Below are 18,610 nucleotides of genomic sequence, written 5' to 3' on the forward strand. Positions count from 1 at the left end.
TGGAAACTAAATCACAAACACAGGAAAATGGACTCAAGTTGTATCCATATTTTAGGATACAAATATACATAAATAAACACATATATAAAGCAATATTGATGAGTTTGAGATTGCAGTGACTGAAGGGAGAAAAGTCAGCCTATAGTGCTTAATTCATTTTTTAATAATGCATAGGTGAAATACCTGTGTGGGGGGAGGGGAGGAAATGGGGGCTTATGGACAGGAAACCAGGAGGGGGGATAACCTTTGAAATGTAGGTAAAGAAATATATCTAATAAAAATATTTTAAAAATTTAAAATAATAATAGTAATAAATGAAAACATTTTGAACTTATTATAGTTGGGAGTTCAGGAGGGACCAAGAAAGAGTAAATATGGAAATTATCAATTATATTACTGGAGATTTTCTCTAAGATTTCCATATCTCAAAATTGTATTACAGAGCATTTCCACATAGACAATGAATAAAGAATATTTCATGCTGAGGTCTCAGGTCATGCAGAGAGATAAAACAAATATACTGTATGCTTCTGTATATTTCTGAATGTATGTAATGTATAAGGATTAATATATGTGTGCATGAGTGTGTGTGTGTGTGTAAAGCATGTTTATGTACATTTGAAAAGAGCATCCAGTATTGGTCTTTCTTAGTTTTTTTTTTTTTTTTTTTTGGCATAAGGTCTCTTTTGATCATTGCTGAACAACATGTCAGGAATATCTGGCGTATAAGCTTCTGTTAACTACTGTCTCCAACTCCCACCTTCATCCAGGTAGAAGCTTCTGGTCTAGAGATGCTTGTGCAACAATACTCAGTTTTTTTTGTGTTCTAAAGTATGTTTCGCTGACCCAAGTTCATGTCACAAAGCCTGTATCTCAGTTGCTTAAGCACTGATCTTTTCAGGTCATTTTGTATAATCTAACAACTTTGATCCATCTTTAACTTCATCATGCGTGATGATTAAATTTGATTGGTAATGGAATTTTATTTAGAACTTTGTATGGCACAGAATTCTGGGCACAATTCTGAGGGATTATTTAATGTCATTAGTTTTGGCTGCACTTTAGAAACTGAGGTGGGAAAGCAAGTACTATAACTGGGCTGTAGAGGCAGAGACAGAAAAATCCCACTTTCCAAAGACTATGGAGAATCATGACCAAGGCACATTGGAGTGTAAGCAATAACACTTTTATTTATTATAACATTTATTATGATAGCATATGAATGCTGAAGCAGGATGTTGTAATAATTGTTCTGCTATGATTAAGTGGAAAATAGAAGGGAACATTAAAATAGAATGACCTTATAATGACTTCAGTCATCTTCTACCACTTATATGTGGTAGGTGTTCTGTTCTGTCCTGTTAAATGAAACATAAAATGTCATTGTTAGACAAACATTCTCAGATGATAGATTCACTTCACTTCAGATAAGAGTAATATTTCGGTATATTTTCTTAACTCTATACAAATAATTACTTGCATTATCAATGTATAGGAATTTGAGTGGTACTACCATATTAATCAGTTGCGTTTTAGCCTCTTTATCTTTCTTCACGTAGGTTTTGTAATGGATCCTGTGCCTTTTAATATTTATGCCAATGCTAAGCATTTGGCAAGATTGTCTCTCGTAGGAAATTAAACAAACATTATTGTTTTTGCATTAAAATCAAAAAGCATGTTGACAGTGGTACAGGACTTAAACATGCAGAATGGATGTATGAATTAAAACATTGTTTCTAAATGATCTTATCAAAAATAATAATAATTATAAAATTATAAAATTATAAAATAATAATTTCATATGCATGAATCCTCTATGACTTAAAGACCATAGGAAGAATGGCACTATTGTGGGATTCTTACAGAAGCTGAATAAAGAGTCTGTCATACTTCCATGTGGTATATATAGTACATAAGTATTTGTGTGTGTGTGTGTGTGTCTGTCTGTCTGTTTGTGTGTATACATATAAATTATACATACATATATATTGGTTTGTATTTACATATGCATAAATTTAAGTATAATTTAATTAAAGTTTTTCCATACTCTAATATCATTTTGTGCCCAAAACTGCTCTCATATTTACAAATTTATGAAATAAGTGAATGATGTCATCCTTCCATTCATTTGATGACTAAATAAATCTTGGATCACCTGTAGGACCTTCCTCCTGCAGAGCAATGGATAAAATTTTTAATTTTTCACCATTATCGCATGTATTCTTGTTATGGCCAGCTAGGAATTCTTTGATTTGCCAGAAGAGTTTATCTGCACAAGTCTTTAAATCCTCAGATCTTCTGTCAATATGTTTATTAAATATATCATCATTTCCAAATATTTGATGATAGTTGTCGATCATGATTTGTATAATGGACATCTGTAACAACATAAGGCAAAACAAGATTGTCATTTCACATGGTTTACAAAATTGAAATTTAAAAATGAAATCCAAAACTATGAGGAAAATAACAGTTGCCACAGATAGGAACGCATGATATGAAGTTTCTGAAATGAAGACTCTTAAGTTCTCTGCATTTTACCAAAACTTGTCAAAATTTAAGGCATACTTGCAAAGAATAGAAGAACTACTTAACCAAAGCAACATTTCAAACCTGATGTGCTGCCAAACACTGTGAGTTAATCTAATATTAACTGTCTTTCATTGACATTTTTAGGGGGTAGGGGGATTGGGAGTTTCTGTTGGGATGTTTTGAATGGGAATGTTTTGAATATTTCTCGTTCCAGGCATGGCAATACCCTCTTTGTGACAACTTTCTGGTGGCTTAAGTCCCTTGGCCCTCCTGTTAAAAGTATGCCATTGCCTATAATTTGGAATTACAAAATACAGGTGCCCATTTTCAATGTACTTTCTCTGCTAAATTTTTGCTTCCCAAGACAAGAGACATCAGGTTTCAGCTTGCTGGTTTTTTTTTTTTCTTTCTGCAGACATGCTCCTCTGTCATGACATTGAAGTGCTATACTCTCTCAGCATTTCTAAGTCCCAACGAACCACTTACTTGAATAAGTTTCCCTGGTCATATTGTTTTGTTTTTTATTGATTATTTTATTTATTTATATTTCAAATGTTATCCCCCTTCACAGTTCACCTCCACAAACCCTGTATCTCCTCCCCCTGCCTCTATTACAGTGCTCCCTCCCTCACCTATACACTCTGGCCTCAACACCCTAGCATTCCCTAACTCTGGGTCACCAAGCTTCCTTAGGACTAAGCAGCTTCCCTCCTAGTGATGCCAAATAAGGCCATCCTCTGCTACATATTCAGCTGGAGCCACGGGTTCCCCCATGTGCAATCTTTATTTAGTGTTTTAGATCCTGGTGTTTTATTAAGGCAAAACAAATGTGCCTGAGAAAAGAAGTTGGTGAGATAAGGGAGTTTAATGGAGACAATGCCTCCATCAGATTGACCTAATGTATAGAGAAGTCTAAGGGATATTGTCCTGATTAACCTTGGAATTTGTAGGGCCCAGATCTCCAGGATGGTGCCACCCTTGAGCTATTAGTCAGAAAATGAAAGATATGAGGTACAAGGCAAGAGGCAGAACTCCTACTCAGCTTTTACTTCAGTTATTGAATTCAGGTTCCTGCCCTGCTTCAGTTTAGGCCCTGATATTTCTCAGGAGTTAACTGGTAACTCCAAGTATATCATGGAGTGTAACCTGTCTTCCATAAGTTGCTTTTATCAGTGTTTTGTCACAGCAATCATAGAAATTATAACACTTCCTAAATTGAGCAACACTGATAAGTTACTTTTCTTCTGAGGTGATGGCTTAGGTTAAGTCAACTCTACTCATCACATATTTCTTACCAGCATGCAGCTAAGTTTATGTTTGAGCAGTCCTGCACAAGATAGTCATATTTTATATGCAGCTTGTACAGAATAGTTTTGCTTGTTTGTTTTCATGCTTGACCATACAAAAGAATATATTTGAAAAGAACTGCCCATAACAGAAGAATCACTAATAGTTATTAGGAGTGAAAAATGAATTTTGTTGCTTCATTTGGACATGCGTTTTGATACAGGCTTGGATTTTACGTTTTCAGGAGCTTGGTAATAAGAAATTACCTATAAAAGGTAGGTTTCTAGTCCAAGCCAAGTTGAGTCCTGGGTGAGAATACTATTCATGTGTGTGACATCACTAATTCGTCCTTCCTGTGGACTTAATCCCTGGAAACTACTAGTTAAAATGTACCCTGCTTTCTTTCAGTTTTAACTCTTTTGTTGCCTTTTATCCTTTTCAAAATATATGTCTTTTTTGAATCTCTTTAAATTTATCATCATGATCACAAGTAGCTCTCATTTTATTTTTCAATCCTTCCAACTATCTCTTGATAACAATCCCCCTCGCAAACTTCAAAAATTAAAATTAAATAAAGTTTTAAAGTTAAATTAAAAAACCAAACAAAAAATAAAATTCTTTTTAAAAATGCAGGAATTATACCCTTTTGTCCAAACAGGTTTACTTGCAATTGTACATCGAAATAAGTCACTGGTCTGCTTCAAGCCCTATGGATTTTGCTACACCATCAATACCGGAACCTCCCAGACATGCCTCTCCTTATATATCCTAGCTTGCTGTAGCCTTTAAATCATTGTGATCCTTCAGCTTTGAATCTGCAGGACCTCCCCCTTCATATGCTCCAGCAGCAGGATCTAGGCCCCCTACATATATGTAGCAGATGTGCAGCTGGATCTTATATATGTACCTTAAGTATTAGTGTGCAGGCTAGCTCTGACTCTGTGGTCTACCACTTGATTGCTTTCTTTTAGCTGGGCTGCTTTGTCTAGCTTCAATGGGAGGAGATGCACTTATTCCTGTTGTGAGTTGATGTATGAGAGTGAATTGGTGTTTGTGGAAGTTCTACACTACTAAGATGAAGGAAAATGGAGGGAAGAAGGGGTCGTGAAGATGGGACTTGGAGGAAGGGACTGTAATCAGGATATAGAGAAAATAAATTAGTGAAAAAATATTTTTTCTTTATTAACTTGAGTATTTCTTATTTACGTTTCGATAGTTATTTCCTTTCCCTGTTTTCGGGCCAACATCCCCCTATCCCCTCCACCTCCCCTTCAATATAGGTGTTCCCCTCCCCATCCTCCCCCCCATTATGGTCCTCCCTCCAATAGTCACATTCACTGGGGGTTCAGTCTTAGCAGGACCAAGGGCTTCCCCTACCACTGGTGCTCTTACTAAGTTATTCATTGCTACCTATGAGGTTAGAGCCCAGGGTCAGTTCATGTATAGTCTTTGGGTAGTGGCTGAGTCCCTGGAAGCTCTGTTTGGTTGCATTGTTGTTCATATGGGGTCTCGAGCCCCTTCCAGCTCTTGCAGTCCTTTCTCTTATTCCTTCAATGGGAGTCCCCTTCTCAGTTCAGTGGTTTGCTGCTGGCATTTGCCTATGTATTTGCTGTACTCTGGCTGTGTCTCTCAGGAGATATCTACATCCGGTTCCTGTCGGCCTACACTTCTTTGCTGCATCCATCTTGTCTAATTGGGTGGCTGTATATGTATGGGCCACATGTGTGGCAGGCTCTGAATGGGTGTTCCTTCTGCCTCTGTTTTAATCTTTGCCTCTCTATTCCCTGTCAAGGGTATTCTTGTTTCCCTTTTAAAGAAGGAGTGAAGCATTCGCATTTTGATCATCGGTCTTGAGTTTCATGTGTTCAGTGCATCTAGTGTAATTCAAGCATTTGGGCTAATGGCCACTTATCAATGAGTGCATACCATGTGTGTTTTACTGTGATTGGTTTACCTCACACCGGATGATATTTTCCAGTTCCCTCCATTTGCCTATGAATTTCATAAAGTCATTGTTTTTGATAGCTGAGTAGTATTCCATTGTGTAGATGTACCACATTTTCTGTATCCATTCTTTGTTGAAGGGCATCTGGGTTCATTCCAGCTTCTGGTTATTATAAATAAGGCTGCTATGAACATAGTGGAGCACGTGTCTTTTTTATATGTTGGGGCATCTTTTGGGTATATGCCCAAGAGAAGTATAGCTGGGTCCTCAGGTAGTTCAATGTCCAATTTTCTGAGGAACCTCTAGACTGATTTCCCGAATGGCTTTACCAGTCTGCAATCCCACCAACAATGGAGGAGTGTTCCTCTTTCTCCACATCCTTGCCAGCATTTGCTGTCACCTGAGTTTTGATCTTAGCCATTCTCACTGGTGTGAGGTGAAATCTCAGGGTTGTTTTGATTTGCATTTCCCTTATGACTAAAAATGTTGAACATTTCTTTAGGTGTTTCTCAGCCATTCGGCATTTCTCAGCTGTGAATTCTTTGTTTAGCTCTGAACCCCACTTTTTAATAGGGTTGTTTGTCTCCCTGCGGTCTAACTTCTTGAGTTCTTTATATATTTTGGATATAAGCCCTCTATCTGTTGTAGGATTGGTAAAGATCTTTTCCCAATCTGTTGGTTGCCATTTTGTCCTAACCACAGTGTCCTTTGCCTTATAGACGCTTTGCAGTTTTATGAGATCCCATTTGTCGAATCTGGATCTTAGAGCATAAACCATCGGTGTTTGGTTCAGGAAATTTTCTCCAGTGCCCATGTGTTTGAGATGCTTCCCCACTTTTTCTTCCATTAGTTTGAATGTATCTGGTTTGATGTGGAGGTCCTTGAGACCTGAAGAACTTAAAACTGCACCTGAACACATTAGTTGTAAAGTAATTGAAAGTATACAAAATAATATACACCAATTTGTCACCTACACACACACACACACACACACAAATATGCACACACACATATGAAATATATATATACATATATATATGTGATATGTACTTTTATATGACCATTATTTCACTTGATGTGAATATTTAATAATATAATAGTCTAATTACTGTGAAACACAACTATTATATACTCCAAAAAGAGGACTGGAATGAAAAAAAAAAACAAGCAAAACCTGGGTAAATAGGATTATTTTAAACTTCACTCTAGTCTTCTTTGACTACCATTATATGTGAAGCATTCTGTTGGCCAAAATCAATATCTATGAAGAAAGAACAAAAGAAAGACTGAAATGATTCATTTATTTTAAACTACATTAACCATCTTTCTTCCCAAATCTTCCTGAAACAGATAAATATATATTTCACTCCACTCCAGAAAATGGAATCCTAGGGTTTCCTTTTACAGAAATGATCTTTCCAAAATATTCCTACTTCCTGCATTACAATGAGAATTTTGTTCCCAAAGGCAAAAGTCAGATCCCCTTACCTTTCTTGATACATCACTCCAAAACCATGCATCCTTTGTAGTCTGATCCCACAAAACATAAGGAGCTATCCGGATAGATAACCTGTGAGTGTCTAAATTATTCGTGGATGAGTCTCTTATTATGACTAATACGCAAATGAAATGCTTTAGAAGGAGAAAGTTTGCCTGAGGAATCTTCAGTAGAAGTCTAAACAAAGAAAAGGGATAATTTTATTTTAGACCATCTGAAAACTAATGTTAGTTACAAAACTAACTATGAAGAAAACAGAGCAAATGTTTTGTAGACCAACTCATAGTATAACCAGAATTCAAAAGAAGTATAATATACAGCTAGAGTACTACATAAAATATTTTCTGCAAATCATTTTACTGTATAAAATCATGGGAACATTTTAAAAGTATGAATGATTTTCTATGTAATAGATATTTGACTGCTTCCTACAGAAGCCAGAGGAAGGTGTCGGGATATTGGTATTAGAATGAATGAGATTGTTGCAGGCCATATGTGTTCTGTGTATGTGTATCTAGTGTTACTAAACATCAATCCATCTTCCCAAGCACCATGGAGTGGAGACACATTTAATGTCTAATGTAGTATAAATCCATGTAACATTCATGTGACACTCTAGAACGTAAGGAGCAGAAAGCACTCTAGTGACCCTACACAATGCGATTATAAAAGTTTCACTACAGCAAGACAGAGATGCATGGCACCTGGGTAGCATGTGGAGCTCAATGCTCTTGTTACACACAAAATCATTCTCTGTAGTATTGCACAGAAAAAAGATTCAAAGAAGTCAAAGCTATACCTGACCTAGACTGTTCGAGGTAGTTATATCTGAGAAAGAAGTATTCAGTAATAGCTTCATGTTCTAATCAATGACATATATTTAGCATGTGGTATATTCACAGTAACATGGTAATAATATTAGGATGCAAATAATCCACAGGTATTATACACACCGCCTTCTTTTAATTTGTTTCACACAGGGACTAAACCAATACTCTAGGCTGACCTGCACACAAGGTGTTGCATAGGCTGTCTTCTAAACTGTGACAGTTATAAAGGAGAAGACACCCAGGTGGGATTACAGACATGGTTCAACACTCTAGTTTGAGAAATGAACGTGTTTAAAAAGTGACAATACGTGTCTGTGCTAAGGAAACCTCTTGGCATGGGACATCACCCCAGCTTATAATACTGTAAACACAAGCCTATGTACCTTACAAAAACACTGCTTCTATATTGGTATAGTTCCCCAAGTGCTTTCTGTATCATTACCTTTGGATGGCATTAATTTTTCCAGCCAGAGTTCTTTCATCTGGGATGCTAAGTCAATTCTCATATAAGTCAGAAGTAAGTAAACTTCCTTCAATGTTTGCAATGAAGTCCTTTTTTAAAATGAAAATAAAAAAGTAATGGTCAATGTACACTTTAGAAAGAACATGAAAAGCATTTTTGTTTAAAATTAACAGTTTAGACTAGTGATTCTTAACTTGGGAGTTATAATCCATTAGGGGTTCACATATCATATCTCTTCTATGTCATATATTCTCTCCATTTTTCTTTATAATTCTTGCCAATGGCAAAATTTTAATTGTGAGAAAGCAGCAAAATGATGTAATGGTTAGTAATCACCAAACCATATGGAAATATATTAGTGTTACAGTATTAGGATGGCTGAGAATCATTGGTTGAAAGCATATTACATAAAAGACTCCCAAACTTCTATCTCCCCAGAATCTTGGATCAAATGTTGAACCTATATGGAGGACCTTGTGTTTTCTTCCCTAAGACTAGAATCAATGAAGCAGTGTCCTAGTTGCTATAGCAATGAAACAAACCTATTGTCTGTTCAAATTGCCTCTCCTGACTTCTAGTCCACACCATGACTTGCAATCATAGATCTGCACTCCACTTCCCAGCCCAAAGCTCTCTCTGCCTTGAAAAACGCCAGATGCTATGTGGAATATCCAGACAGGAACCTATCATAACTGCCCTCTGAGAGTCTCCACCCAGCAGCTGACTCAAACAGGCTATGTAGAGCCACAGCCAATCATTGGATCTTATGGATCAATCAAGGGCTTGTATGGAAGAAATGGGGGAGAGATTCCATGACCTGGAGGAGATAGGAACTCCACAGGAAGAGCTACAGAATCAACTAAGCAGCACCACTTGGAGCTGTCAAAGGCTGAATTAACATCTAAAAATCCTGCAGAAGCTGCAGCATGACCTACAGCACAATTTCTAGCAAATGTAAAGCTTAGTCTCCTTGTGGGTCCCCCAACATGTGGAGCAGGGGCTATCTGTAAGCTGTTGACTGTGAAAACCTGTCCCTACCTGGCTTTAGGGGGAGAAGATATGCTAAATCTGAAGAGAGTTGATGTGCCTGGGTAGGAGGACAACCCAAGGGTCCCAATTCAGCTCAGGGAAGGAGAGAGACCCTGTGAGGGGAGAATAGGTAGGGGGCAGCATACAAGACATAAAATGAACAAACAAAAAAAAAGTAAAATGACGATGATGATGACGATGATGATGATGGTTTAAAAATCTACCAAAACAATCAAACCAAAACCAAAGTCCTCTTCTTGGCATAGGCAACTATCAAAAATGACAGCACCCAAAATTAACTCATCCTGACTGTATAATTGTTGAATCTGTACTTTAGGCTCACACAGTGTAAAGCTGTTGTATACAAGTACACCTTGCTTACAGACCCAGCAGGAATAGTGATGAAGCTTACTTATTTTCCATGTGAGAAGGTCTCACAGTTTCATGTCTTTTCCTTAAAATTTGTAAATATTCAACTATCTAAATTTAGTTGTAAGCATCAGATTGTTTGAAGGACAGAAACTGTCTTTTGCATGAAATACAACAATGAACTTTCATGTTGTACTAAGGATAGCAAGCCATAAAAATGGAAGAATCCCAGGTGCCCTTGTACCTGTAAATTGCTTTGAATACACATGGCTAACTTCAGTAAGGTCTTAAGTTTCTGGCAGTGAGAATCAGACAGACTTGGAAGGCCAAGGAAGGATCATTCAGTACCTTTGCCTAATGTTAGTAAGCATAGTTAATCCCAGAGCATTATTTTTATTATTTATGTCTGGGCCATAGCTTCACAGACTTCTGAAAGGTGAAATCAGATCATGGCCCAAGTAAAAATAAAACAATGATATTTGCTCTAGAGTCAGTGCAGCTCCCTGGCAAGTTAGGAGTGTTAGTGTGTTAGACAAGTTAAAAGTAGGTTAGGCTAATACTTGAATATTTGACATGGAATTAGAATGGCATTTTCTGGCAAAAGTGAAAGTGCTGGATTATTTTTTGATTGAGAAGGAAAACGACTTCTGGTATATACAAGACAGAGGGTAATATTCAACATCGATAGCTTATTGTAGGTGAGTGTTGGACTTGTCAATTTGAACTGTTATTTGTGAAGGATATTTTTTGGTAAATATTATTTAATACATTCATTTGATAAAGCACATTTTTACCACCATTATAACTTGTTCAACTATTAATTCACAGGGTATGTTCAGAGGCGAAATCAGTGGGAATATTTGTAATGCCCAACTAAAGCCCATAGGATATATGAGGATGTGAACTTCCAACAGAAGCTGTTCACCTGTGTCATTATGATGAATCTTTGGGTTTGTCAGACTTTTACCTGCCATGCCTCTTATCAAGAGGTCACATGTCCATAGTTCTTGGAAACAGTCATCCTCATGTAATCTTAAGCACAGAAAGCACATATGCATCTCTAGAGAGATGCTTAATGTTGGTGACACGAAAACCTTCCTTACCTTCAAGACAGATGCTATTACAAGCATGCATTCTTTCATCCATTCAATGAGTTGTTCACTGTCAATCCTCTCTCTGAGGCACCAGTGTGAATTTTCAGGTAGAATTTTGAATATGTGATCTGATTCTCGTCCTTTCCCTGCAATTATGGACGACATATCCTGTGTGGGGTAAGGATGTAGTATTAGAGATCCACACCTGAAGCACAAATATGTCTTTTATTGTGAACCTGAGCAAGGACAGTTTTGGATGCACAGCTATAACTGAGAGGAATAAAGTAGTCATTGAACTTTTTTTCTGTTTTAGCTTCCAAATACATTTTCTTCCCTAATCCATTTTTTCCCCAATTTGTAACATCATGGTTTTGTTGGACTTCTGTTCCCCAAAGCATTTTTGGTGAATGGCAAACAGCAGGCTGAAGATAACGTACATATACACAAGAGGACAGAAATGATAAATAACCCTATAGTCTTTCGAAAAAGAGGGGGAAAAGTATGTGTCAACAAAAAAATAACAAAGACCCATAAATACTGCTCATTAATAACTCTAAGCATTAACTGTCTCACACCAATAATATACAGACTATCAGTTTGGGTCAGAAAGCAGGTTTCATCTTTCTCCTGCATCCAAAAAATACACTTGTTTTAGATAAAATCGCGTACTCGTGTTTACGATGCAAGTACCTATATTCCTTTGTCAAGGTTTCAGGTGCCATATAGTTTTCCATGTTCATTGGTGTTGCCTTGTTCAGTTAATGTTTAGGAAGTGATGTTGGTGAGGCTTTATGGGTGAGGTCAAGGGAACATGGCAGAAGACTGGGAGGAAAGAAGTTTAAAAAATCACTTCTACAATATTGTTTCTCCTAATAACATCAAGAGTGTTATAAATTTTATCAAGCTTTCAAAGGATAGAATCAAAATGTTACTACAGGATGGTCTAGAATTTTTACTGTTTAAATCTGACTGATTCATGAACATGTGGGAATCTTTCCATTATCTGATATCTGTTCAATTTATAAGACATTTTGTTTTGTTTTGGGTTGAATTTTTTTTCATTTTTTCTTTTGTTTTTGGTTTTGTTTTTTTAATCATAAAAGCCTTTTATTTCTCGGTTAGAATTTTCCCATGAAACTTAATACTTTTAAAAGTTACTGTTAATGACAGGTTTTCATTGATTTACCTTTCAGTAAGTTTGTGAATTTTACAAAGAAGGAGTACTCACTTTGTGTGTTATTCTTCTATGTTGCTACTTTTGAAAGAATTTACAAGATATCTTATTATACTTATGGAATATTTAGGCTCACTTATGTTTACTATTATATGATTTTCGAAAAGACATACTTTGAATTCTGCATTTCTAATATATGTCCCCTTGGTCATATGCAGTTTTAATATTATCTTATTTGTTTACATATGCTGTATGAAACAAGAGTAAATTGAGTATGACCAAAGATCAGCAAAGGAAGCCATTGGTACCATAATATTTCATAAATAACTTGATGAGGGGTAGCACACACTATAAGGAAATTCTAGGTGATAGAATCATTATCATCCTTGCAGACATAAGGCACTTACTGTTAAATATTCTTCAATTAACTCAATATGGTAAGCAGTCTTATTGCTAGAAATTTCAACTTTTGATGTTTTAGACTATTGTCAATTAAGGCTACTTGCAGATGTGGAAAGAAGAAAACTAAAGTAACCAAAAGAAGGAATTGTATATTTATATAACATTTATATCATATTACTTTAGGAAAATGAATTTATCTTGTCAGAGAGGAGTGAAAATGTGTGACTTGGACAAGTCAAAGGACCTGCACGGATGATCCTAAAGAGAAATAACAAGATACCAAATGTTGAACTTTAAAAGCATACTTAGGAATAACATTTTTTTCTGAGAAACCAAATGAAAGACCCAGAGCCATGTTCAATTCTATGGTAAAGGAAATACATTTAAGTCTAATCAAAGAACAGTTGTTTTGAACTGAGCTGTTAGTGTCACTTATTGAACCTATTCTGCTATCTTGCCATACTGGTTATCATCGTACTTTATAGGTATTACAGGTGGGTACAACTATCAATTGCTTCCCTAATGTGTCAACTTGCCTACTGTTTTATCTACCTTAGAACTTTGACTTAAACCTAGAGGCTTCTAGGACATATCCAGGTAGATTGCTGAGATTCCTTGTAAGATTTATTTGGCAACTGGCACTCAAGCCACCAACCCTTAGAGAAATCCAAGTGCTACCTGACGCATCCATATTTTGGGGGAAAGCCACAGGAAGTACTTTAACAATTGGTAGAATTTCTCTCACCAGGATTGAAATCATGGCTGGAGGTAGAAATCTAGTCCGATTTATGTAGCTAGTTTGGTCATAAACTTTAAAATTGATGACATTAATTTAATAAATTAGCGACGTTCCTTACAGCATTTAAATATTAGTCTTATATGTACCATCAATTGGGGCCATCATCCTACACCAAAGAAGCCTCTTTGTATAGAAAATGGAGACCATTACAGAAAACAAAAACTTGGACACAATGAAGAGATAATTGCATTACGAAAATTCCAGCACCAGTGAATAAATGTACATTAGAGCTAAATGCTCTGTAGCTCAGGGACCATTGTAGAGGGCTTACAAATACTGTAAGACCCAGCATACTTGAAAGTCTGTTTTGAAATTGCCTCTCATAAAAATAGGTGCAAAATCACAATAATAGCAACGTCACTGCAGTGTTAAGGCAATGGTCAAAATTTTGCTTGTCAAAAGTTATAGGCAGCTAATTATGACTGACAGAATATTATTTTTACCAGAAATGACCTGCATATGGATTGTCTAATACATACTGCATATCATGGAAACCATATTCACAAACAGAACAAAATGAACTCAAATAATATTCATATTTGTAAAGATAAATATATACCAGCTAATTATGACTGACAGAATATTATTTTTACCAGAAATGACCTGCATATGGATTGTCTAATACATACTGCATATCATGGAAACCATATTCACAAACAGAACAAAATGAACTCAAATAATATTCATATTTGTAAAGATAAATATATACCTACCTACCTACATATATATATATATATGTATATATATATACATATATATAAACATGTACAAAACAATATTGAAATGAGTATGAAAGTGCAGTGACTGTGATGGACTTAAGGGAGAAAAGTCAGGCTACAGTGCTATAATTTAATTTTTGATAAAAATTTAAAATCATACTAGTAATAAATGAAAATATTGTAAACTTATAGTAATGGGAGTTCAGGAAAGAAGAAGAACAGCAAATATGGAAATTATCAATTTCTTTACTGGAGGTCTTCTCTAAGATTTCCATTTCTCAAATTTGGATTACAGACACTTTTGAGATAGACATACCATGAATAAACAATATTTCATGTTGAGGCCTCAGGTGATGAAGAGAGATATAACAAATATGCTGTATGCTTCTGTGCATTTCTCAGTGTACGTAATGCATGCATGTGTGTGTGTGTGTGTGTGTGTGTGTGTAAAACACATGCAGGTCACATCACTGGTGATATATATTTAGAGATTAATTAGAGCTTTGAGCTTATTAACATATGAGGAGCCTCCAGTATTAGTCTTTCTCTGTGTCTCTTTTTTTGGGGGGGGAGGGGGAGTGTCTTTTGATCATTACTGAACAATATGTCAGAAATATCTGTCCAATAAGCTTCTGTTACTGTATCTGACTGCCATCTTTATTCAGGTAGAAACTTCTCGTTTAGAGATGATTGTGCTACAATACCTACTTTTGTTTGTTTTTTAATGTATGTTTTGATGACCCAAATTCATGTTACAAAGTCTAAATCTCAATTGCTTTGGACACTGGATTATCTTTTCAGGTCATTTTGTATATTCTAAAACCATGATCCACCTCTAAGTTCATCATGTGTGATGATTAATTTTGATTGTTAATGGAATTTTATTTATAACTTTCTATGGCACAGGATTCTATGCAGAATTCTGAGGGATTATTCAGTGTCATTAGCTTCTGGCCACACATTGGTAACTGAGGTGGGAAAACTAGTATTATAACTGGGCTGTAGAGGCAGAGACTGAAAATTTTTCCAAAGACTGTGTAGGACCATGAACAAGGCACATTGGAGTGTAAGCAATAACCCAATTTAATAACATTTGTTATAATAGCAAACAATATGAAATATGCAGCATAAAATAAGTACAATGAGTGGAAACTATTTGTAACTAATACGGTGAAATATAAAACTACCATAGGATCTTGGAATGATTCTTCTAATATGATTAAATGGGAGGTAGAAGGGAACATTAAAATACAATGACCTTAGACCTTCTTAAATCATCCACTACCACTTATATGTGGTAGTTGTTGTGTTTTGTCCTACTAAATGAAACATAAAGTGTCATCATCAGACAAATATTCTCAGATGATAGATTCACATCACTTAAGATAAGGGTAATATTTGGGTGTATTTTCTTAACTCTGTAGAAAGAATTACTTCATTTAAAAATGTATTTGAATTTGTGTGCTACCACCTGATAATCAGGTGAGTTTAACCTCTTTATCATACCTCTCATAGGTTTTGTAGTGGATCCTGTGCAAATACTTTTACCAATGATAAGATTTTGACAAATATTGTTTCTCATAGGAAATTAAACAAACATTAGTATTTTCATGCTAGGAAACCAAAGCATGTTGACAGTGATGCAGGGCTTAATCTTGCAGATGTTTAATCAATTTTTAAATCAAATCATTGTTTCTAAATGAACTTATCAAAAATAATAATTTCATATGCAAGAAATTCTCTAACTTAAGGACCATGGGAAGAAAGGGGGGAAAATATAGCAGACAATATTGGTGGATACTCTAAATAAACAATGTGTCATACATACCTGAATGATGTATCCAGATGTATTTCAGTATATGAGTACATATATGTGTGTGTGTGTGTGTGTGTATATGATGTTTAAAAACTTTTCCCACACTCTCTCAAATAATCATTTTGTGTCCCAAAGCTTCTCTGATATACACAAATTTATGACATCAACAAATGATTTGATCAAATGACTCCATTCAATTGATGAATAAATAAATCTTGTCTTACCTGTAGGACTTTTTTCCTGCAGTGCAGCATATGAAATATTAAATTTTTCATCAATATCATTGGTTTTCCAGTTGTAGCCAGCTATGGCTTTTGTCATAATAGGAGATTTTCCAGAATAATTTATTGATTCTTTGTATGTCTTTAAGTCTTCAGACCTTTTGTCAATGTGTTTACTAAATATATCATCATTTCCAAATATTTGATCATAGTTGTCAATCATAATTTGTATAAGAGACATCTGTAACACCACAAGACAAAAACAAGATTGTCATTTCACATAGTTTACAAAATAAATTTAAATATGAAAAGAAATACTAGGAGGAAAATTACAGATAGGAACCCATGCAATGAAGTCTCGAAATGGAGACTCTAAGTCTTTTGCATCTTTATACAACTTGTTAAAATTTCATGCATATTGCAAAGAACAGAAGAACTACTTAACCAAAGCAACATTTCAGAACTGATATGCTGCAAAAAAAAAAAAAAACTGTGAGTGTACCAAATTAATGACTGCTGTGTGTTACGTTTTTGTGTGTGGGTGGGGGTAGCTGTTTATTGTGATGTTTTGAATGGGATGCCTCTCTAGTTCCAGGCATCGCAATACCCTCTCATTGACAATTTTCTGGTGCCTTGGTCTGCCTGGTGAAGAGTGCCACTGCTTAGAATTTGTAGTTACAAAAGGTAGGTGCCCATTTTCAATGTACTTTCTCTGCTACATTTTTGCTTCCCAAGATAAGAACCATCAGGTCTCAGCTTCCTGTTTGTTTTTTCTTCTTTTCTGCAGTCGTGCTCCTCTGTCATGACACTGAGGTGCTCAGCATTTGTAGGTCCCAAATAACCACCTACTTCAATTAGTTTCCCTGGTCATGTAGTTTTAATTTTTATTGTTTATTTCATTCATTTACATTTCAAACCTTATCCCCCTTCACAGTTCCCTTCCACAAATCCTATATCTCCTCCCCTGCCTCTATTGCAGTTTTCTCTCACTTGACCACACACTCCTGCCTCAACAACCTAGGCCATCAAGCCCCTCAGGACTAAGCAGCTCCCCTCCTAGTGATGCCAAATAAGACAATCCTCTGCTACATATCCAGCTGGAGCCATAGTTCCCCCATGTGCACTCTTTGGTTGGTCTTTTAAATCCTGATGTTTTATTAAGGCAATAGAAATGCGACTGAGAGAAGTTTGTGAGAAGAGGGAGTCTTAATTGAGAAAATGCCTCCATCAGATGAATCTATTGTATAGTGAAGCCTAAGGGATATTGTCCTGATTATCCTTGGAATTTGTAGGGCCCAGATCTCCAGGATGGTGCCACCCTTGAGTTATTAATCAGAAAAAGAAAGATATGAGATACAAGGCAGGAGGCAGTGCTCCTACTAGGCTTCTACTTCAGTTCTTGCCTCCCTGTTTTATTTTTGGCTCTGACATTTCTCAGTATTTAACTGGTAACTGCAAGTATATTGTGGAGTGTAACCTGTCTTCCATTAGTTGCTTTTCATCAGTGTTTTGTCACAGCAATTGTAGAAAATTATGACACTTCCTAAGTTGAACAACACTGGTAAGTTACTTTTCTTCTGAGATGATGACTTAGGTTAGGCAAACTCAATTCATCACATATGTTTCTTCTCAGCATGCACCTCAGTTTATTTTTGAGCAGTCCTGCACAGGATAGTCTTATTTTATATGCATAATGTACAGGATAGTTTTGCTTCTTTGTTTTCATACCTGACCATACAAAAGAATATTTGAAAAGAACTGTCCATAAAGGAAGAATCTTTAATAGTTATTAAGAGTGAAAAATACATTTTATTGTTTCATTTGGACTAAACATGCAGTTTGATATAGTCTTGAATTTTAGGTTTCCAGTACCTTGGTAATTAGAAATTAACTAAAAAAGCTACGTTTCTAGTTCAAGCCAAGTACAGTCCTGAGCAAGAATCTTATTCAAGCTATCCCTTGGGCTATCATCCTCCATTGTGAGTAACATCATGATATCTTCTTTCCTGTGGACCTAATACCTGGGAGCTACTAGCTAACATGTACCTTGCTTTCTGTCATATTTACATTTTCTTTATCTTTTACCCTTTTCAAAATATGTGTCCTTTATTAATTCTCTGAAATTTCTAATCATGCTACCAAGTAACTCTCATTTCTTTTTTCAATTCTTCCATATATCCCTTGGAAACAATCCCCCCTCACTAAATTTCAAAAATTAAAATTAAATAAAAATTTAAATAATTAAAAAAAATTAAAAATACAGTGTGTGAGATGTGTTGTGCCATAAGTGGTCACACATTATACCCTCTTGTCCAAACAGATTTTCTTGCAAATGTATAGTGAAGTAAGTCTGGTTTAAGCTCTCTGTATTTTACTATACTCTCAATACTGGAACGTCCTGGAGATGCCTCTCCCTCTATATCCTGGTATCT

At 35.7% G+C, this 18,610-nt stretch overlaps 1 pseudogene; it reads right to left on the reverse strand.

Moving 5' to 3' along the window:
* Positions 1 to 1,170: 1,170 nt before the first annotated feature.
* The window catches only part of LOC120099102 (rho GTPase-activating protein 20-like), a 316,059-nt pseudogene continuing 298,619 nt past the window's right edge, over positions 1,171 to 18,610 (reverse strand).

The sequence above is a fragment of the Rattus norvegicus genome, chromosome 1 (assembly GCF_036323735.1).
Source record: "Rattus norvegicus strain BN/NHsdMcwi chromosome 1, GRCr8, whole genome shotgun sequence".
In the NCBI taxonomy this organism is placed as follows: domain Eukaryota; kingdom Metazoa; phylum Chordata; class Mammalia; order Rodentia; family Muridae; genus Rattus; species Rattus norvegicus.